The sequence below is a fragment of the Hylobates moloch genome, unplaced genomic scaffold (genome assembly GCF_009828535.3).
Source record: "Hylobates moloch isolate HMO894 unplaced genomic scaffold, HMol_V3 SCAFFOLD_2, whole genome shotgun sequence".
Classification (NCBI taxonomy): domain Eukaryota; kingdom Metazoa; phylum Chordata; class Mammalia; order Primates; family Hylobatidae; genus Hylobates; species Hylobates moloch.
This window is the reverse complement of record NW_026652277.1, coordinates 129,663,187-129,686,653: the sequence shown is the minus strand read 5'-3', so window position 1 is coordinate 129,686,653 and position 23,467 is coordinate 129,663,187. Positions and strand designations below refer to the sequence as shown.

Genomic DNA, 23,467 nt, shown 5'->3' with positions numbered 1-23,467 from the left:
TGGCTCATGGCAAGCTGTGGACCCGAAATGCCCTAAATCCATTGGCTATGTTCTAAAGATTGTGGATATAAGAATATGTCACTCTTTATATAAGGACTTGATATGAGGCATCAGAAGCAAGAGGTAAACAGTGAACCAGGTATGCCAAGTACAGATAGGTTAGCCCTGGGGCCACTTTAGCAGTGGTTTCCCACTCTCAGAGTGAAGGGGTTTTTTTGTTTGTTTGTTCCATTTTCTTTTGTTTTGAGACAGGGTCTCACTCTGTTACAGCAGTGCAATTAGAGCTCACTGCAGCTTTGACCTCCCAGGCTCAAGCAATCTTCCCATCTCAGCCTCCCAAGTAGATGAGACTGCAGGTGTACACCACCACATCTGGCATTTTTTTTTTAGAGATGGGGTCTTGCTGTGTTGTCCAGGTTGGTCTCAAACTCCTGGGCTCAAGCAGTCCTTTGGCCTCAGCCTCCCAAAGCACAGGGATTACAGGTATGAGCTATCATGCCTAGCCTCAAAGTGAAGTTTTATAAGAATCATTCTTGCAAGTCCCAGAAGACCCACCAGAAACAAGAAGGGTGGCTGTGGGTGGATGGAAGCAGAAGGCCTCCCTCTGGTCCTGATCTTGATTCCTCAACACTACCCTGGGGCAATATGCCTTCAAAAGGGAGGAAAAACAGCAGACACGAGGAAGAGGAAGAAAAAAGAGAATTAAAGTAGCAAAAAAAGGAACAAGTTTAAAATAAGTTTTTATTGTTTTTTTCTAATAACATCATAAATGCCCAATGTAAAAAGTTGAGGAAATTAAGAAAAAGATAAAAAATAAAATAACAATGACCTAAAATATGATTACTTGGAGGAAATGATCATTAAAATTTTTGTGTATGTATTGCTTTCTATGAAAATTTACACACATAGATAAGTTTAAAAATAATGGAAATATATGTGTATTAATACACACACATACATAAACATACATATGTACACATGCAAACACAATACTAATTTATTAGCTCTTCTTAATTTTAATTTGTTGTGAAAATCTTTCCACATAAATAAATAAATAAATGGCAATGTTATAATTTTATGGCTAGATAGTATTCTATTATAGATATAACATAATTTACACACCAAATCCCTTATTAATGAACTTTTCTCAGTGTTTCACTATTATAAACAATGTTCCAATTATTCCCATCATACGTGCGCATGTGTTTGTGTATTTGCAAGCTTGTTCCATTCTTTCCCAGAAGTAAAATTGCTAAGTCAAATGTATACTTTTTAAAAAGGCTTTTCACAAATGCTATTAAACTGCCTTCCAGCAATGTTGTACCAATTAAAAATTCCACTAGTAGGGTATGGATATCCATTTTCCTGTTGAACCTCCTATCACATTTACCGGCCATTTTGGGTTTTGTTTCTGTTGCACATATTTTTCAGTTCGAACGTTCATCTTTATTTTCTTGTTGATTTGTAAAAACTCTACATTGAGGGTTTTTACCCTTGCCATATGTGTTGTTGCTGAGTTGACATTTAAGAGAAGATTAAAACTAAAATGAAATAATAAGACAAGAAAATGTTTTAGCTAATAAAATTAAAAATAAGAAAAAAAAGTTACTTTAAAAGCAAGAGATAAGATTCAGATGAGACAAGTTCAAGAAAGCCAGAATAGAAAGAGGAAACATTAAGGTAAAACAAGTAGAAAAATACAAAATACATAAACAATATCAATAAAATCAAAGACAAGTTCTAGAACAATGACTACCTTCTAAATTTGTATAATAGAAGCTACTCATAAGAAAGCAAAACTGGTGGTTGTGGAAGACAATATTACTTACCTTGGGTAGGCCAGGGACAGCATCTCAGATCTTTAATCAAGTTCTTGGTAGAGATTGGCAGAATAGATCAAAACGGGAATAGTATCCAAATCTTTTGCAGTGTTCTATACACTTGTTCAGACCATTAGCAAATCCTCCCGAGGAGTCCAAATCCATTTAAAGCTACATTTAAGACGGGCAACAGATAAAAAAGTAGGTAAAGAAAGAATTACAAAAAACAGGATGAAGTCTTGATGGGAGCAAGTTAATCTGTCATTTTAATCACATTGTCTCTTTGTCCACTAATTAGATCAAGAAGCTATTAGAGTTGCAGACACTAAGACGTGACTTCTCTTGAAGAAGCAGAGAGAGAGGGGGAGAGAGGGAGAAAGAGAGAGAGAGAGAGGACTTATCCCACCTACTCTAGATTTCCAGATTTAGCGTAAGATACACTGAAGTAAACATGAAATTTCAAGGAGGTCTATAGCCTAAGAGTGTTTTTTTCTGAGAGCATATGACACTTAGTCTGTCAGGAATAGTTTGAGAACAGTTTTACTATTTTTCCCATTTTGTGTATGAGGACACTAAGGTTCAAAAAGGATAAGTGACTTGCTTCATCAAGGCGCTCCCAACAGTGAACTGTGGAGCTGGAATCAGAAACAACTCCAGACCAGTGCTGCCTGATAGAGATATAACTTGAGCCACATAGGTTATTTAAAATTTTCTAGTAGATGCATTTAAAAAATAAAAGAAACAATTTAATTAACTCTAATAATATGTTTTATTTAGCACAGTATATTTAGACTATCATTTTAACATGTAATCAATATTAAAATGGGATATTTTACATTCCATTTTTCATGCTTGATCTGAAATATCTAATACATCTTTTACATTTACAGCACATCCTAATTTGCAGTAGCCAAATTTCCAATACTGAAGTACATTTCAAGTACTTAACAGTCGTGTGGCTAGTGGCTACCTCTTTGGACGGCCCACTTCTAGAACTATGGTCCTCAAGGTGCTGTCTCCACATCGGCTGTATCAACATCACCTGGGAACTTGCTAAACGTGCAAATTCTTGGGCACCATCCCAAACCCCCTAAATCGGAACCTCAGGGGGTTAAACACAGCAATTCATGTTTAAGCAAGCCCCTTCAGTTATTTCTGATACATGTCAAAGTTTGAGAACCATTGCTCTACACAACTGTCTCTGCATCCCAATCCAAATAAACCCAGAACAGCCATTGTGGACTAGCCCTGAGGACGAAGAGCCTCTGCTCTTGAGATAAGCAATTCTTGGCTAAATGAAGCTGGCTTTCTCTTGTATGGAAATATCCTAGTCCTAGCTATGGTTCCATTTCTTGGGATTATGGAATTTCCAGACACAATTTAAACATCGTTTAATTTGTCATTTTGTTTAACGAAAAGGAAAAAAATCCAGTAACCACCGTATACTGTCACTTTGAGTTAGTTACTTAACTTCTCTTTTCCTCAGTTTCCTCCTCCATAGGATGCAGATCATTTAATAAATGTTAGCAACTTTTCTTAAAAAGTAGTGCGTACAAAAAGAAAAAAGTCAGCAAAAGGGACTGATTTTGTAAACTACAGTAAAAACAAGTAGTGGGCCGGAAAGGCAATATTATAGATTTTGAGCACAGAAGCAGAAGCTGATTCACTTATAATTTCTTAGAACATTAGATTTGCTGAGGGGGAAAAGTAGGGTTCTTGCCAAAATCATTAAGGAGAGCGATTCTGAGTATGCCTTAAAGCAGAACTTTCAGTAAACAGGAATTACCTATAAAGAAAATCAGGAAGCCAAAGTGTTTCTTTTTATGAAGTTACATCCTGCCATAGAAAAGCTGGATAGGAAATAAAGACCGATGCACTCCCAACTGTATACTAAACCGGCAATTATTTCATCAAGGGAAATATGAGCAAAAGCTCAGATTCAGTGAAGGGGAAAAAAACATGAGAAGTTTGAATGTCATGAGAAACCAAAGACAACCAATGGCTACAATTAAACAAGGTTTTTTGGGGGGATGGGGGAGAATGTACTAACAAATCTCTGTGATTTCAGGTTCCTTAGTCGCCGCTTGGCCCCTCCCCCCATTTCAGTAATACTTCCTCCAGACTTTTGCTAGAAAAAAATATAAATAAGTGTCCCCAGAAATAGGGGACTGATAAAATGATCCTAATCTCCTTCTCCTCCTCATTGTTATTTGTTCTGCGTTTCCACGTTTCAGGACAGGATTCTACTTTGCTCCGTACTCTTTTCAGTTTGATCAAAGAAAACGCTGCTATCACCGCCCAATTTTCCATTTCATCCTCTCAAATGAAAAGACACCAGAAAGGCAAGATAGCCCTGTCTCGAGGCAGTTTCCCACGGTTTTGGGGGAATGGCAGGTGCCAATCTGCAGCAGCAGCTGCAACCTTCCGCAAAGCAGAAACTGCAGTTCACACTCTCCGCTGTTTCTCCCGCCCTACTCCGCCACCTCACAACTCCACACAATCCTTAAAAACACACAGACCTCCTCCTCCAACCTCGCATCCTCTTGCACACCCTTCACCGCACGCACCCTGGGATGCCCGCTGCCACAGTAACGCTCAACCCACTCGGCGGCCCCACCCACTGCCGTCCCGCCCACGCCCCAGGTGCCAATGGTTGCGGCCCGCAGCTCCAAGGGGCTCTTTGATAGGGCAACGCGGCCTGTCACTCTCGGGACGCGCCCCGCCCCCTCCTCGCTCCCCTCCGGAGCTGGAGGGGCCGAGCATCAGCAAGAGTAGCAGCGAGCAGCCGCGCTGGTGGCGGCGGCGCGTCGTTGCAGTTGCGCCATCTGTCAGGAGCGGAGCCGGCGAGGAGGGGGCTGCCGCGGGCGAGGAGGAGGGGTCGCCGCGAGCCGAAGGCCTTCGAGACCCGCCCGCCGGCCGGCGGCGAGAGTAGAGGCGAGGTTGCCCTGCGAGCGGCGCGTCCTCTCCCGCCCGGGCGCGCCGCGCTTCTCCCAGCGCACCAAGGACCGCGCGGGCGCACACAAAGCCGCCGCCCGCGCCGCACCGCCCGGCGGCCGCCGCCCGCGCCAGAGAGGGATCCGGCCGCCGGGCCGGGGACACCCCGGCGCCGCCCCCTCGGTGCTCTCGGAAGGCCCACCGGCTCCCGGGCCCGCCGGGGAGCCCCCGGAGCCGCCTCGGCAGCGCCGGAGGAGGGCGGGGAGAGGACCATGTGAGTGGGCTTCGGAGCCTGAGCGCCGCGCAGGTAAGCAGGCGGCGGGGATGCGTCGCGGGAGGCCTCGGGGATGCTGCGGAGAAGCCCGGCCGCCGGCGCCCCCGCGCACGCCGCCCCCGCCGCGGGGCCGAGTGCTGCGGTCCCTTGGCCGCCGGGGCGCTCCGCGGGGCTGCCGGGGAGTCGGTGCTCGGGGTCTTCCCGTGGCTGCACCGGAGGACACCCCTGCGGGGTGCGGCCCCGAGGCAGCGCGGGGATGGGGACCCCATTTCCTCGCCCGCAAGCGGGCGCCGGGTGAAAATTGGAATTGGCTTGGGGGCGAGGCTGGCCCAGACTCCGCCCCCGCCCTCCTTTAGGCGCCCCCCGCGGGGACTGGGGCTGTGTGTGTTGTTTTAATGTCAGGGATGATGTAATCACTTAATAATTGATGCCCCGTGCTGCTTCCCTCCCCACCCAACCCCTGCCCCACTCCTCCACCTCTCGGCCTCCTCCCTCGGCGGCGGTCGTCTTCTCCAACCCATCCTCCTGCCTATTTCTGGCACCTCCCTTGCACATCCCCCATCCTCCCCTTCACTCTTCCTGTGCCACCACCCACCCACCCTTCCCCTTTCCCCTGTGCCGGAGCCTTCCCTCCTCTTCCTCTGTCCCCCACCCCTCTGCTCCCTCCAGCTCCTTTCTCCTTCCTTTCCGGCTCCCTCGCTGGATTTCCTCTCTACTTCCCTAGATCCATGGCTGTTTTTGTTTGGGCTCCTCCCCTCTGTTATCTCTGCGGCCACAGGCGGAGGGGACTGGGCCAGAAGGAGGCCACCGAGCTTGGGCCCAGGCAGAGATGTGCTGGGACTCACTGGGAAGAGGGATAATAAAATCACCCTTCTTGCCCCTCCTTCCCCCAATAAATCACACAGACTCGCCGGGTGTGTGTGTGTGTGAGTGTGAGTGTGACACAAAGAGCCCTTTCAGTGCATAGAGAGGAGACACACAAAGTACCCTAGGATAGGCACGATGCTTCTTGTCTCTCTTCCCTGGGGCTTCCCTTTCTTTCCCATGAAGCAGTTGATCTCTGAGTCTTTCCTGCCACATTTACCAAAAAATAAAAGAACCCCCAGATGCCGGGTGGCAGGTGTCGGCATTTTGCTGTGTTCAGAGACCGGTAGTGTTGACTGGCAGCTGCAGTGTTTCTTAGATTTAAGGGGACAGTTATTCCAGCAGTCTTAAGAGTTGCTTTACTTTCAAGGTACCCTCCCCATCCCGTCGTTCTTTCCCCTCTCCTTTTGGGAACAAGTACTAAGAGCTGGGGTAGAGTAGATTGGTGTGGGGGTCACAAGAATTTTGTTTCTGAATCAGAATTAAATTGGTATTTGATAAGAGGGAGGCAGCCTGAATGGCTTCTTCTCTCACGTCTAAGAGGGCACTGTGCTGAAGTCTTTTGAAATGAAATCCTGTCTGCCCAGTGATGTTGTTTTACCCTTTTATTGAAGTAAATACCTGGGGACGTGGATAAAACAGTCTAGAGTTAGCATTTGGAAGACCACTGCAGACTGCCTCTTGCCTGCTTCAAGGTAGTCTTGGGACGCCCACTTCCTTTCTCACCACCCAAGCAACTGCAATACTTTCCACCCTTTGTACTGCCTTCTTCCCCAGTCCCTGCTCCATGGGTACCCTGTGTTCAGATAAAGGGACTCAGAGACTTTTGGAGGAAGTGGTTTAACTATCTGAGGCTTTGGGGCCACTTGGCTATAAACTGGGGCTGTAGAGAATCTTGACTGAAGTCTAAACCATTTGATGTTCCTTTTAAGGAGGAAATGTTAATGTACATCTGGGGGCTTAATGTTCCGTTTTATAAGCCAGTGACTATTACATGCTTAATCGATATTGTCAAAACTTAAGTTGAACCCGTTCTTTCCTAAAAGTATGGTCCTCAACTATTATAAGTAACAGAACTGTAGGTTTAGTCTTAGTAATTTTATTAGAAAAGAGTTATGATTCATTAAATATTTACTTACGCGCCTTTTAAGAACATTCATCGTGGAACTTTTTACGTTAATAAAAGCAATAGGGTTAATGAGTGTACTGTAAAAACAAAGGGTCGTTTGTTTGATGCCAGACCCAGGAAGGAAAGCCAGAGCACATAAACTCGCACTCTGTTGACCAAGTTTAAGAGACTTAATGATAAAGTTGAATGTGAGCAAATGCACACTCTGCTTTCTCCTGGGTCTGGAATCTCCAACCCCATCTGACTTGCTTGAAGTCCTTTTTAGCCTTTGGGGCCCAGCTCAAATGTCATCTCTGTGAAGCCGTTTCCATCTTCTCCTTTCCAAACAAATCATCATGTTTTGGTTTCAAACTTTGGCAGCAGGCATTACGTTTGGCATGAGTCTATTTCCACCATTAATTGGTCAGCACATTGATAAAAGGAACCTTGTCTTACTTATCTTGTTTCCTACCAAGTTTTATCTTAGTGGGTCCTCTGTTTCATTTAACAATCAACAAATGTGAGTTAGGTCTTTGGTATGTGCTCAACACCTGTATCAATTAGGCTAATGTTAGCAGTTGTAACAAATAGGCCTGCAAATATATAATGGCTCAAAAGCAATAGACGTTTATTCTTGCTCATTTAATAGTCAAAAATTCATGTTTCTGGTCGGTAGGTGGCTTTCTTCCATGCAGTGATTCTGGGTCCCACACCCCTATCTTGTAGCTCCACCATCCCATAGCTTACCATTGTAACCTGTTTCAGCTTACAGAAGGGGCAACAGAGAGTAGACGGGGAACATCCACTTTTAAAATATCTTAGCCTGGAAGTGACACCATCACTTCCTCTCACATTCTTTACTTGAGGGCTAGTTATATGGCCACATTTAATTGCAAGGGAGCCTGGGAAATGTAGTTTAGCCATGTGCTTAGAAAAAAAGATACAGAATAAATGTATTTTTATTGAACAGCTTTGCCAAACACTGCCACTTATCAAGGCACATTGACTGCCCTCAAGAAACTTATAGGCTAATGGGAATTAAATAGAAACCTAGAGCGGACACCCGTCATTGCTTTTCTTTTGATTTTATAAGTTTAGATCTTTTCATCCTAAGCATGTTTCAGAAATCTTACTTTCACCTGTCATTGCTTTTCTTTTGATTTTATAAGTTTAGATCTTTTCATCCTAAGCATGTTTCAAAAATCTTACTTTTTGTCATGTTTCAAATTTTATGTTTCAAATGTTGCCAATTCCTACTCAATAATGCCATGTAATACAATCATCTGATGCTTCCTGTGTTGACTTTGATGTGGTTCTTTTACTCCAGAAGCACCTTTCTTGGCTTCATTTTTCATTTGGTCATTCTGTAGACTCCCAAAGTTGCTAGGAGAGTCCTTAGAAATTACACTCCTTCTGGATGTTGTGGCTCCCACCTGTAATCCCAGTACTTTGGGAGGCTGAGGTGGGTGGATCACTTTAGCCCAAGAGTTTGTGACCAGCCTGGGCAACATAGTGAGACCTCGTCTCCATGAAAAATCTTTTAAAAATTAGCCAGGCATGGTGGCATGCATCTGTGGTCCCAGCTATTCAAGAGGCTGAGGTGGGAGGATCACTTGAGCCTGGGAGGTAGAGACTGCAGTGAGCTGAGGTCATACCACTGTACTCTAGCCTGGGCTCCAGAGTGACACCCTATCTCAAGAAGAAAAAAAGAAATCACAGTCCCACTCCCTCTTAATCGGAAGAGGAAATTAATCGGCCTGAGAGGTGGAACTCCTTGCCCCAAGGCCTTACAGCTTCTTAACTGAAGGGCAGGAGGCTCAGCCAGTCAGCTCTCCAGGCCCACATAGGTCTTCTCTGTCACTCAGCTGCCCTCTTTGTCTGTTAGTCTTGCATATTCTACGGAGGTTAAGTGAGCTTCCAAATCTCCAGGAGCAGGGTTCTAGTGTTCTGGGTAGTCCCTGTTCTCCACAGGCTTCCAAATTGTTGGAGCAATTCCGTTCATACCAGCCATGATAATTGTTAATGCACTTTTTTTTTTTTTGCTATGAATACTTCATTATATTCATCTGTTCTGCAGACATTAGCCTAGTATGTTACTTTGTGCAAGGCACTGGGGAGATGAGGTACTGGAAATGAATACTTCTGCTGTCCTTGCTTTTCAGAAGTTCATGGTCTCCTAGAAGAGATAAAAATAATTAATAATTGCTAACATTTATTGAGCATTTACTATGTGCCAAGCGCTGTTTAAGTTCCAATCTTAACAATAATAAAACGAAGTTGTTTCACTTAGAATCTCCATTTTACAGATGGGAAATTGAAGCAAGCTTTAGTAGCTTGTTAAGTAACTAATTCAAGATCATACAGCTACTAAGTGGTAGGGTCAGGATTCAGGTCCAATTAGTTTGGTTCCAAAGCCTTTGCCCTTAGCCACTAGGTAGTATTCGAAATACTACATGTAATGATGGTATTAAAATACGTTATGTGCCATAAGGGAGGGTGACTGAAATGCTTTAGAAATTAAGACTTTTGGTTGATGGGAAATATAATTTTGTAGCCAAATAGAAACAAAGTATTCATCCCTACCCTCCTTCCATTCAGACCCTCATCTACTACTTACCTGGGAAATACAAAATTAAATTAAACAATGGTAAAGCAAGGCATGTCGATACTGGAAATAATTTTACTCTGTGATTCTTTATTTAAAGCTGAGTCTTCCTGTGGTACACAGTTAGGTCTGTATAAGTTTATGAATTGTCTGCATACTTACTCATTTGACAGCATTCATTCATTGCATATTCTATTTGCCAGACAATGCATTCATGAATTCGATGGTTCAAGGTGAAAGAGATGTGATCCTGTCCCCGAGGAACTTACCTGCTAGTTTTGCAGAGCTATAAAGGAGTCTCCGACCAATGTTATAAATGCTGTGATTTTAGGGGTCCATGTAGGATGCCAGAGAGCATACAGAATGGAGCATGAACCTGGAAAAGAGGTGGGCAAGTGGGATAGCCAAGCAGAGAAGGCTGGAGGAGGAGGGGTCTGAATGCAAGATGAGTAGAGATGGCTAGGTGAGTGTTGTGGGAAGCTCCCTGTCCCAGAAAGAACAGCTCAGAGGGCAAATGCACAGACCTTTTGGGGAACTGCAGTTAGTTCAGGGCTGTTTGGAGTGGTACAGAGATGGACAAAGGGAAATGACAGAGCTGAAGGAGAAACTGAGAAAGATTCTTGTACGTACTTTATCCTGAGTGCCATTTAAGAGTTGTAAGTGGAGATGTGGCTTTGATGTGATTGTATTTTTATAAAGATCTGGCCATAGTATGGGCCTTTGACCAAGGGCAGGCAGAACTAATGCAGGGAGGGTAGTTATGGAAACTTAAATGAGTAGTAGATGGAGGTCTAAATGGAAGGAAAGGAGGTGCAGATGGAGCAAAAAAGACAGAATTAGAGAGCAGTAGACAGGGTATGGGGGTAGGTAGAAAAGAATTTCTCTGGGAAATTAGGTGGAGACAAGCAGTCCAATAAGGAAAGCAGGGGGCAGGTATCTAAGCGATGACTTTATCTTAAACACTTTAGACTTCCACTTTAGACTACTACTTTGTAGTAGCTCATAGGCAGGTAAATAGAGAGGTCTGGAGTGAGGGAAGAGGACTAGGTCTTTTTTTTTTTTTTTTTTTTTTTTTCTGAGACGGAGTTTCACTCTTATTGCCCAGGCTAGAGTGCAATGGCGTGATCTCAGCTCACTGCAACCTCCACCTCCCAGGTTCAAGCGATTCTCCTGCCTCAGCCTCCCGAGTAGCTGGGATTACTGGCCCCCAACACCACACCTGGCTAATTATTGGGGTTTCGCCACGTTGGCCAGGCTGGTCTCGAACTTCTGACCACAGGGGATCTACCTGCCTCATCTTCCCAAAGTGCTGAGATAATAGGCATGAGCCACTGCGCCCAGCTGGGACTAGGTCTTGAATATAAATTCGTTAGCAAATTACAAAATACTTGAAGCCGTGGATGTGGGTGAGGTCACCCAGGGAGAGTGTGTGGAGTAGAAAGAGCAGAAAGGGCAGAGAGCAAGCCCAGGAACAGAGGAAGAGTCAGGCCCAGAATGGGAGAGGAGCCTGCGGAGTACGAGACCAGCCTCAGAGTTGAGCAACATAAAGAACAAAAAATGCAGTTGGATTTAGCACTGAAGATATCTGAACCTGCCCAAAGCAGCATCAGGAGAACTAGAGGGGGAGAAGTCTAGAAATCTGTTGCTCCCCAACCAGGGTAAAAACACATATCAAAGCCTGCAGAACATACAACCATGAAGGACTCTTGCGGTTTTTCACGGGCACAGGCCATGGAATCTTAAAGATCATGTAGTCAACATGTTCATTTTACTTGTGAGGAAAAGTGAAGTTAAATGAAGAGGTTAAGCAACTTGTCCAAGATGGCAAAGTCACCAGGTTTCACACCTTTCAGCCCAGGTGTGTGGTGTGGTTAAGAGCATGGGGTTGGGGCCAGGCAGGGGGGCTCACGCCTGTAATCCCAGCACTTTGGGAAGCCGAGGCAGGTGGATCACCAGCGGTCAGGAGTTCAAGACCAGCCTGGCCAACACGGCGAAACCTTGTCTCTACTAAAAATACAAAGATTAGCCGGGTGTGGTGGCACAGGCCTGTAATCCCAGCTACTTGGGAGCCCGAGGCAGGAGAATAGCTTGAGCCCGGGAGGCAGAGGTTGCAGTGAGCCGAGATTGTGCCACTGCACTCCAGCCTGGGCGAGAGAGCGAGGCTCTGCCTCAAAACAAAACAAAAGCATGAGGTTGGGGTAGGGTCCGGGTTTGACCCCTTCCAGCTGTGTAGGCTGGGCCAAGTTACCTGGTCTCTCTGTGACTCCTTTTCTTCACCTTTAAGTGGAGATAGTAGTTCCTGCCTCAAAGGGTTGCTGTGAGGATTCAGTGAGTTAATACATGTCAAATATTCAGAACAGTGTCCTACACACAGGAAAAGCTATGTGTTTGCTGCTGTTGTTAATCCATATGTATGTGTGTATGTGTGTATACACACATGACATACATGCTTTAGGGAAGGGATGATGAAAATATATTGTGTGCATGTAAGGAAACTTTGAATATTTTAGAAAGAGATTTGGGTGATTGTCAGTTCTGAATCAAAAATTGTTAGAAAAGGTGGGAAATTTACTTATATGGTATAATTGAAAACAGCATTTTTAGTAAGAAATGCAGCGCCTTCATTCTTGAGAATGGAAAACATGAAAGCATTCTGAAGTTAGCCCTGTAAAAGGGTTTCTTTTAGTCAGATAACCAGAATTTTAACCTATTTACAATGGAAATCCCTTGAGTTTGACTTCAGAATCTCATCGTGACTTTCTAAAGGTAGAATGAACTATAAAGTAAGAAAAAACTATGGGTTATGACTTTCACACATTTGGCTCCTATGAAAAAAGAGTGATTTGTGTTATTTAGAGGACTATAATAATTTTTTTAGTGTTTCTAGTTGAGCAAATCTAATTTTTAGCTACTAAAACACATGAGAAGCCTGAATGGTATTATCCAAATGGACTTGGGTGGCATGCAATATAGACAACTTAGGAATAAGTGACACTGTGGACTTGATTAGAACGCAGTAATCCTGGAAGAATATAAATTGAATTGGATTTATGGTCTAATAAAAACGTGGGAGGAAAAGATAATGCTTACTGACTCATGAAACTTTAACAATGTTTGTAAGACTCCGAGTTGTTGTAATATTTGGATGAGAGCGCTTTCCCATTTGTCTCAGCCTGCTTCCAGAACAGCCTGCTGTGCACCTCCCTCTGGAAGTGAAGCCTGACTTGGGTCTCCTTCTTGGGTATACTTAGGAAGCAGAGATCATCACATACTCTGCCCTTGTAAACCCATGACCTCGAGCAGCACTTGGTTGGTTTGGGCAAGTATGTATCGAGTACCTAATGTAAGAGTTTGGGGAAGAAAAAAGTACCATGGGAAAGTCCTAGCTCATTGCTTATTTGCACTCAGAAAGCTTTTTTAGAGGACTACTTGTTTCTGGCCTTGTATTCTCCTTTCTGTGATACTGTAAAAAAGTAGAGAGCATACCACAGCTACCTACTCCTCCCTGAATACACCATAGAAATAATAGCACCTGCCATTTTATTGAACTCGGAGGCATGTGTTAGGTGCTTACATACAGTCATGTACTTAATCATAGCAACTCTAGGAGGCATGTATTATTATACCCATTAGTCAAATGGGGAGACTGAGGCTTAGAGAGGTAAATGGCTCATGGTCACACAGCTAATAACCAGTGAAGCCAGGTCTGTGTGACTGCTAAACTCCTTCCTACTTTTGCTCCAGAGCTGTGGTCCCTCATTCCCTGCCTCCTTGCCTTTGCTTTGCAGTTTACTTCTGTGTCCTGTGTTGCAGGATACAGAGGCACCTTTACCCACCGTGGAAGTCTCACCCTTTCTGATGACTCCCCTCAAAACCTACCGCCTCTTGAGAAGCCCTCCCATCTCCCTTACCTCTTACCTCTCTTACCTCCCAGAGCACCTGATTGCCACCTCATCATCATCATCCTCATCGTAGCCTGTTTTGTAAGGCTGAGGGAGCCAGCTGGATAGGACAGTGGGGCAGGCACTGGCCTTTCCCACTGACTCGTGAGCTCTTTGGAAGTCAGGTACTCTATTGTATGATTGATTTGTCAACATAACACCCAGCACAATTCTAGGAGGTACTACCATTATTATCCCATTTAAAAGATGGAAAAACTGAGTCACAGAGGCTAAGTGATTTAGTCAGCGTCACAGAGTAAGTGACAGAGCTGGGATCTGAACCCAGCAGTCTGGCTCCAACATCTATGCTCTTCACACTAAATTTGCGCCATCTCTTTAATGAGATTGTAAACCGTGAGGGTGGAGGTGGTGTCCAGCAGCTCCCAGCCCAGTATCTCACAGACTCTGCACAGTAAACATCAGCCCTTTTGTTCTCCTGTCCACCCCAGCAGAGTGACAGAGTATATTGAACCATGTCTTATAGCATAATAAGAAAAGAGCACAAATATGCTGAAGATCTCATAGAATGCATATCCCCAGGCCTCATTTGGATTCAGTGGGTATGGGCCAGGCAGGGCTGAATGCTTGTCATCTTTTCTGTATCTGGGAACAACAGTGAGAAGGGAAGAGTCAGCAGGCAGCTCTGGAAGACAAGGAAGGAAGCAAACGAAGGGAGTCCCAACTAGAGTGGTGGGAGCAGGTGGAGAAGTGGTAGAAACCATCAGTCAGCCAGAGTCAGAGAGTGCCAAAGCTTGAGAGGGGCCCAGGATCATAAATCCGCACAGAAGGACCTCTTAACTTGTAATTTAAAGGTTTCTAAGTACCTGTGCCTTTTGAATGTGCTGGTGGGATTTTATCTGATGAATTCAAACACTTTCATTTTCTTCAGAGCTTCCATCTTTGAGGTATCCAAAAATAGTAGGCTTTTCATGGAGTTGTATAAGGATTCCATCTGCTTTATATTGAAAAGTAGGGCTTTAATGGAAAATTAAAAATGAGCCAGATCTCCTTTCCCACAACAAAGCCCAGGGCACTTTTCCCAATCCTTTCTTCTTTTAATCCCCAGAAAGTTACTGAGTCTGTATTTCTGTGAAATCCTGCCCAATTTAAATTCTACTGAAAAGGCAAATAAACACCAACAAGTTCCTTCATTTCCACACAAATGTCGTGTCTATTTAGAAGCAATAACAATTTCAAATGTTGTCACTTGTGAAATTTGATTTTTGTTTTAATTGTATTTTTATGTTATTCTAGAGATTGTGTGATGTGTTGCCTGTACCTAGGCACATACATGCGCATAAGGATATTTTAAGAAGCGCTGATTTCTGTTAATGGTTTCTCTAGTTGCTGTCCGAGTTGGAAGGATATCACCTTTTATTGTCTAGTTTGGCTTCACTCTCATATTTCCTAGATTGAGTGAGGAGGTGTTGATCCATGTCACTGTGGATGTGCCGGCTAATGTTGATACTGGTTCTTGGGCCCTGTCCCTTTACTAAACAGCCCAGTGAATGGAGGCAGAATGACCAGGTTCCTTAGCCTGGCCTTCAGTGCCTTCTGTAGTATCTACATTCTTCCTTAGTCATCCTAGCTCACCTCATTTAGCAGATGCTAATGCTTGGTTAGCCAGAAGCCCATTACCATCTCATCAATTAGCAATATGGCTCCGGCCTTTGTTTTCCTTTCCCGGAATCCCCCGTCCTTCCCTTTCCTTAGAATTCTACTCACCTGTCTAGGCCCAGCTGGAATCCCAACTCTCGAAAGCTTCCCCCAATCTCTTTATTCTCTTGCATTGAACACTTGTATCTCTCGATCGCCTCCTAATAAGTGATGCCTGACATTGTTAATTAAATTCAATATGAGAAATTGAGGGTTTGGAAGGTTTTTACAACTTGCCCAAGTTGGTACATCCAGTTACTAATTTAGTTTAAACTAGAATCCAGTTCTCCTAGACACACTTGGCCCCGCATGTGCAAAAATGTTTTCCTGCTCCCCTTTTCGACTGTCCACCTGAGGCATGTAGCACACTGTCATTCACAGTGTGGATACTCAGCAATGTTCATTTAGACAGGCCTGGGATAAGGCACTGGAACGTGCAGCTGGCTTTCTGGGCATCTGAGCTACGAGGCTGGCATCTTTTTGGACATTGAGCTTCTGTATTTTCTGGTAGCACAAGATTTACTCCCTAATGACCCACAACACAGTTTGGGTTCATTAACTGTTCTAGACTGTTTTAGAAACCATTTCATTTGGAGAATGATGTGTTTGAAGATCTTTTGTTTGTAATCTTGAGCTTTTTGTTAGAAATTTAGGGTGATTGGGGAAATAGTTACTCCTTTGCCGTCTGCCATCAGGTTTTCATCCACAAGATTTTCACTAAAAAAGAAAGGAAATGACATCCAAGAGCAGGGAGAAAATGCAGAATTCTTCAAAATCTAGAGGAAATTGGAGGAATACAGTAATAAATGGTGGGCGAGAGAACAATAGCCAAATGGACCGTCAGTATTGTTGGGCCTGAAAGTATTATGTACCTACCCACTCCTGGACCTCACAAAGCAACATTTAACTGAGTGCTTCTGCCATGTATAGCCCAATTTTGGCTGTGGAAGTGCCTTCCTCTCCATGCACTGATTTTGTTCACTTTGTAGTAGAATCTCCTTAGCATAGGAAGAGAGTTCTGTCCCAGACTTAAGGCCCTACAAAGTAATGATTTAACTCTACAGCTCAGCTATGGCCTTTGTTTGTATATCCTTGAAAAGAATGATTGAAAACAAGCTTTATAAAATGTTTTCCATGGTCATGGGGAGGAACCTCTGGAGTCATTTCTATAACGAAACTCAAAACAGCACAACAGGCAGTGTTGGTCTGCATTCATGAAGAGCCTTCTCAGCTGCCTGTGAGAGCTCGCTGTGATTCCTCGTTAATGGTTTCCCCTGCCTAGTCCTCTCCTGGATGCCAGGTTTAATGTACCTGGGATAGAGAGCAATAAGAACACTTTCTATGGATGTAGGCCAACTGCTGCAGCTGAAAGGAGGAGGGGAGGTACCTGGTGCATTACCATTGTTTGAAATGCTATTGTGATCTTCGAGAAGCAGTGGTGGATTTTTTTTCCTTGCTTAACCATACGCTATTATTTAAGTGCTTTTTCTGCCACCTCCCCACTACCACAACCACCACCTTAAATGTGGGAGATCACATGGCACTTTGACAAAATGTACTATCCCCTTTGCTGACGTATAATGTTACCACTTCATGTATTTATTCATTCTGCTCATGTCTACTCTCTTTTGTACATGTCAGCGTCAATATTGTCCATTTTCAGTAGCAAATTTCTAGAAGGCTGAGAGTGAACCTTGTTTAATTTGCCTTGTGCTGTGTGATACTACACTGTGCATTTATTAAATGCTCATTGGTTATGATTCTAAGCTTCCAAGTTGGGATGTTTTACATGTGTTTTCAGTACTTCTAGAATGAGATGCGTCTTAAGTAACTTTTCTTCATGCAGGTGATACATTGGGTCCTCTGCACTGATGGATCCTTGGAGTCATGGTTTAGAATCCAGATTTTGGTAGCATGTTTTAGATTCCCCCTTATGTTCTGCCTCCTTGGGTGAAAATGCAATGGCCCTACTTCTAATCTTGCCTGTCCATTAGGGCCAAAGCATAGATAATGTGCCACACCTCACCCTTCTTTTCATGTAAGTGTGGTTGACCGTGTAATTCCCATAGTCATTATTCAACAGATTCTTGATTTCAGACTGCCAAGTGTTAGAGGTTGTTCTCTTAGAGGTTGAGAATTACTCAGTGAAGACCAGTGAGGATGAGGAGTGGCTGGGAAGAATCTGGAAGGACTGTGGTAGAATGAACAGAACCAGATGCCTCTGTGGGTGCCAGCAGCTTCTGGGAAAGGGACAGGTTCTGGTTAATTTATTTATAAGTATGATCCAAGAAGGATTGGCACTTAAAAAACTGCAACCCTAAACATTATTTGATTGTACCCCAGTCCAACATGCCATGTGGAGAAGAGTCCCTGATCTGGGGTGCCCAAGGCCAGCCCTACCGCTTTCCCTGATCCTCACATCTCTAGCTGTGACAGAGGTTCTGTTTCCAGGGAATGAATCACCCTGGCCCCCATCCCCAGAACAGGGCTTCCTTCCACATACTTGAGATCCAGAACTGCTGCTGCGGGAAGATTCCTGCTCTGTGCTCGCCACCAAAACACCTGTGGGGTTTTCAGTCTAGCTCATGGTTGAGCTAGAACATGCAGGAATGATCCACTGCAGAGGGAGGTGTTGGTGAGGCAGGAGCGAGAAGGAACGATGGATGGAAGGAGATCGGTGAAAAGTTGGTGGAGGTGAGATCCTAATTAAGTTAGACCTTCTATTGGTTTCCCGGGACTGCCATAACAAATTCCCACAAACTCGCCTTAACACAAGAGAACATTTTCTCTCATAGTCCTGGAGGCCCAAAATCAGAAACCAGGCTCTTGGCAGGGTTGGTTTCTTATGGAGTCCCTGAAGGAGATTCTGTCCCAGGCTTCTCTGTGGCTGCTGGCAAACCTTGGCTTTCCTTGGCTTTGTAGGCATGTCATTACAATCTCTGCCTCCATCTTCACAGGGCATTCTCCTTGGCATGTCATTGCATGGCCTTCTCCTCTCTTACAAGGACACTTGTCGCTGAATTTAGGGCCAGCCCTAATATGGAATATTCTTATCTTGTATTATTAATTACATCTACAAAGACCCCTTTTTCCAAATAGGCCACATTCACAGGTTCCAGATGGGCATGGTGTTTTTTTTTTTTTTTCGTGGTGGGGCGGTTGGCACCATTGAACCCACTATAACCCTCAAAGTAATAGAAAGCAGTCACTCAGAGGGAAAGAGAACAGACAAGAACAATATTTACAAGATTGCATGCCTACTAAATGGCAGGTATGGTGCTATGTACTTTACCTGTGTGATTTTAACTATTACTGCAAGATAAATAAAGATACAGTGAAATTTGCATGTGAGAAGAAAGAAGTTCAAAGGAGTGGAGTGTCCTGGAACTTTTCTGTGAAACTGGAGACCGAACTGTCATCTCGTGTTGAGAGATTTGGAGAAGGGAAAGTGGGCTTGGAGAATCTAGAAAAAATTCAGGCAGCCACTAAACTGTAGGTGTGTGTAAATAGATGGATAAAAAATATTACGGAGTAAGGCCCCATTGGAATTTGCACGTACGTTTATGGTTCCCTTTAGCCCAATTTTGGACTTTGCCTGGTAATACTTGTCACTTTGGAATGAAAAAATCTGGCCTTGTGGTGACCTAGAGTTAGGCATTGTTTGAATAATAGATTGCTCTAAGAGACTAAAGAAAACATCATATGAATCAGCTGAAACTAGTATTCAGGCTGGAAGGGGCATGAGCTTGGATTGGAGCTGATAGATAAGGAAGGGTCTGAGGCCTCAGGGATGTGATGAGTGGGCACAGCAGGTATGGAAGAGGAGTGACAAAGGTGAGGGGGCCCTCAGTTGAGGAAACCCAGGGAAATGGAGAGTTCCAAAATGATGCTGATGCAGGGGTGGTTTTGGACCTCCACTCAACGGTAGAACAGAGATTGAGGATATTGGGTAGGAAGAACTCAAGAAACGGAAAGCCATAGGCTCTCCTTGCCCTTGGTTCAAATATAAATGTATAATGGTATAAATCGTATCTTCTAGGAGAATGACCTGTGAATGTGTTGCACTTTTTTTTTTTTTTTTTTTTTTTTAATCCTAGGTAAGTGTTCTGGGACCTCTGAGACCTTGTGTTATGAGCAGCTAGTTTAGTGGGAATATTTTGAACTGGTATTCAATTTACTTTCCCTTCCTCCTAATTCTTGTTGCCCTGGGAGTCTCCCCCATTGAAGCTAAGGATTCCATCACTTCAAGGGGAGGACAGAACATGGTCAACGACAAAGAAGACATTGTTCAGCTTTTGACTTCCAAAACAGGCCCTTAAAGCCTGTTTCAGAGAACAGAGTTAGCCCAAGCCTTCATTTAAAAGAGACAGGCTTTGTTAGAAGAAAAATGGTTTGTGGTTTCCAAGCAGCCAAATCTCAGAAGGCCTGGCATATATTGTACATTAAGCCACGGAGGAGGGAGGCTACAGGATCACTTCCGTTAGCCCAAGAAGGAGAAAATTGCTTCCTGTGTTGGTAGGAGGAGCTTGCAGAGATTCAGAGGATTCCAGGGTTAAGAAATGGGTGGGCCACTGAGATCTAGCACCCAGTTTTCCTGGGCTTCTGCTTACAGGATTATTGAGATGATAGAAGGCCCAGGTAGGTGAGCGACCCCCTGTAAGCAGAGAGCACTGGTGCCCTGCCTTCTCTCTGGAACTCTGGAAGGATCCACCTTGTAGTTTGCCCTGCAGTGGGGCATGTTTAGGTAGAAACGGGCTCTGAGATGGTGTTCCTTCCCAGCTCCCCAAAACCTGTACATGGCATGGGGAAATCCCAACAGTCCTGCTTATGCCCTTGGGTGGATGTAAAGGTACTGAGATATCTAGGGTCAGAATAGAGAGGGCACAGAAGGGAAGTGTGCCAATCTCCCTGCTGGAGCCTGGCTGGGATCGTGGCCACAGATACTACTGAGCCCCAGTGAGGTACTGACCAGCTACATCAGCCAAACCAGGCCAGCACCCAATGACAAAGGAACAAAACATCCCACAGAGGCCAGAGGCCAGCACTTAGACTGGATCCTCTCCCCATCGCTGTGATGGTCTGTAATCTCCCTGGGGAGAAGAAGGAGAACGAAAAGGAACACAGCCCGGCAGCTTGAAGTGAGTTTAATTTGACTAATTGCCCCGAAGCAACTAAAGTTTTAACTCTGAAGCCACTAGGTCACCTGTAACGAGTAACATTGTTTTTTTTTTTTTTTCTGCCGTAAGTAGAAATGCAATGATCATAATCAAGTTGAATTCAATCATGCAGAAATAAAGTAACATCTGTTTATATTGCTAGGTAGTAAGTGTATATTTCAAACCTGCCACTCTGCATTTGGGCTATATTTTAACTGCTTAAACTTTTTTATTTGTGACAAATTTACCTATACTCTTATAGTGTACCATTTTTCCTTTGATAAATCATGGCTTAGTATACCTGTCTTAGGTTCATTTGGGGCAAGAAGTGTGAGATTCTGTCCTCAAGGGGCAGGTTTTCCACCTGATGTTTCAAGGTGGTGTGGGGTTTCTGGCTTCCCATTGTTTAGCTAGTGGCAGTTTTTCCCTGAGAAGGACCTCAGTTGCCTTGGGGCCTCAGATCAGTGGAAAGTATTAGAATTTCAAGCCTTTCTCTAAAGAATTTACTGTGATGCTGGAGATTAGAGGAGAATTTTTACCGTGTGTGATCCTTCAGTTCCATATTGTAAAGGTAACAGGGTGAATAGTAGAAATGTCTCTAAATACAAGGGGAAATGCTCTTCATTTTTATTCAGTTCTCATGTGCTAAATAAAGTATCAGTTAATGAAAGGATTCATTTCCAAGTATAATTTATAAGTAGTTACCAGAACACTCAAATGAGAGAGGGGGAGAAAAAAAAACAGTTAGCTCTTTTTAATCGCATTTCATCTCTCTTTGACATTCATATGAGGATGATGCTGCATTTAAGATGATGTATTTTAAAACCTGCTGTTTCTGAAATACCTAGTAATTTTGGAAGGGAAATCATCAGGCTTGCTTTAAAAGTGTGCCTTTATTGGGGGTGTTCTGGGGTGAGGCGGGGAATTGCCTGTTTGGATACTGCTTATGTATTTTCTTACCAGAAAATTATTGTGACACTCTTAGCAAATTTTCTCAAAACATAAATACATCTCATATTTTTACCTTGTCTGTCGGGGGGGAGCCAAGAGAGTTAGAGATGGAGAACCACATAATTTAAATTGAAAAGAGTCAGTAAATAATTAAATTGATAGAATTTAAAAAGTATTGATTTATTAACTGACATTTTAAAAATATGTTAGACCTATAAAATAGTTCCCTTCAGAATCTTTTCAGAAATAAAATTTTTAAAACTTAAAAACGTATGTCCATATAGATTAAATTTAAAAAATATTATCTGAGTTTTATAAAATAATAACATAAGTAATTATTTTTCACTCCCATTAGTCAACTTTTTAGCAATGTCTCTAACTAACCTATGTCAGTGATACTTCATATGAAGAATGAATTGTTTTTAATTTTCTTAATAAAGTTGCCTCCAATCTCTTCAAAGTTGTGTTTATAGTTAATATTTGAAATTAATATCTTTGATTGGCTTCTATGTGTACATCACAATATTTCTCATTCAGAAAATAGCTCTTAGATGCAAAGTCGCTGGTGAGCTCTGAACAAATTCTGCTCAATGGGAGCTCTTCTTAGACAAGTTTTTAAAATGTTGAAATGTGTAACTGTTTTCACCCAAATATTTTCACAGATCTTTTTCTGTCATTCAGAATTCTTCAACAAATATTTTTATAAGACAAAACTTATGAAATTAAGTTGCTCTGTGGTCCTTTCAAATGTTTTGTCAAATTTAGATGGCACAAAATTGCAGACCTTCTCAGTTTCACTCCATTCTGGTACGGAATACAAATGTATCCAGTTAAAACTAGGCATTCCGGCCGGGCGCGGTGGCTCACGCCTGTAATCCCAGCACTTTGGGAGGCCGAGACGGGTGGATCACGAGGTCAGGAGATCGAGACCATCCTGGCTAATACAGTGAAACCCCGTCTCTACTAAAAATACAAAAAATTAGCCAGGCGAGGTGGCAGGCGCCTGTAGTCCCAGCTACGCGGGAGGCTGAGGCAGGAGAATGGCGTGAACCCCGGGGGGGCGGAGCCTGCAGTGAGCCAAGATCGCGCCACTGCACTCCAGCCTGGGTGAAAGAGCGAGACTCCGTCTCAAAAACAAACAAACAAACAAACAAACAAACTAGGCCTTCCATCAAAAGATTGCCACAAGTCAAGATATTACAAAACATCAGAACAGAATTTCAGAATTAAATTTTGAACACTGAGTTCTGATCATACAGTGCGTTCAGTTCCTCCTTTGCTTTTGTTGGGGTAAATTTGAGCATCTTCTCTTTACAAGCCTTATTTTCAATAACTGCAATTGGCTACAGGCTTCAAAAGCTGAAGTGTTTTGGTGCTTCATTCACTGCTTTGATCAAAGACTTCCACCTAGTTTGGAACAGAATACACCCAAACTTTTTAAAGGACTTGTCTGTGATACCATTATGGCATGCCCAGGTTGACATAGTCATTTCCCAAGCATTAACAAAACCCAGTTGATGATGATGGGGACAAAAGAGAAGGAATATACTGCTATGTTGAAGTGTTTTTTGTATTTAGTATTGGCTTTGTCACAAAAAGTTTGGGATATTTCTAATTGGGTATATATAACTATTAGTTAATTTCTGCCTCTACAGTTTTTACATTCAATAGGATATAGCCACTTGTTTGAATGCAGTTATGAATTATGCATGTGACATAACACATTCTAAGTAACATTCTGCACCATAGGTTTATTGATTTAGTTAAGAACCTTATTTTTAGTATCACAAAATTTGTATTATTCCTGCAAAATCAAATCATTTCATCTCCTATGTTGAGCTTTTTACAATTTACAGTAGCATTTACAATAATATGAGACATTTTATCTGTGACAAAATAAACTTCTACAAGCTTTATTTTGATCCCATGAGATAAATGAAAAAAAATTCTTTGAATTAATTGATTTTCTATTTAAAACACCTGGTAATACTAACATAAAACTGGAATAATTTAACTATTGGTGAGGTTTTTTTCTTCTCCTAATGAAGCTAATACATTAAAGTCATCATTTCACTTTTCATATATGCGCAAAAAAACCTGAGCTCAAATATAAGCAAAATCAATTTGGAACAACAGACATTTGATCCAAAAGAAATGT

At 43.1% G+C, this 23,467-nt stretch overlaps 1 protein-coding gene and 1 long non-coding RNA gene across 3 annotated transcripts in view; one reads left to right on the top strand and one right to left on the bottom strand.

Annotated features, from left to right (window-relative positions):
• Positions 1-722: 722 nt before the first annotated feature.
• Positions 723-4,576, bottom strand: LOC116475745 (uncharacterized). Its single transcript, XR_004249976.2, has 3 exons — positions 4,340-4,576; positions 1,830-1,991; positions 723-1,541 (listed from the first exon to the last, which is right to left on the bottom strand). It is a non-coding gene; the product is annotated as an uncharacterized LOC116475745 (long non-coding RNA).
• A 395-nt stretch (positions 4,577-4,971) lies between these two features.
• FYN (FYN proto-oncogene, Src family tyrosine kinase) overlaps positions 4,972-23,467 on the top strand; it is a 211,045-nt gene continuing 192,549 nt past the window's right edge. For both annotated transcript variants that reach the window (XM_032156956.2, XM_032156942.2), the window contains exon 1: positions 4,972-5,061. The gene's annotated coding sequence lies outside the window, so the exon portion shown is untranslated. The remainder of the gene's footprint in view (positions 5,062-23,467) is intronic.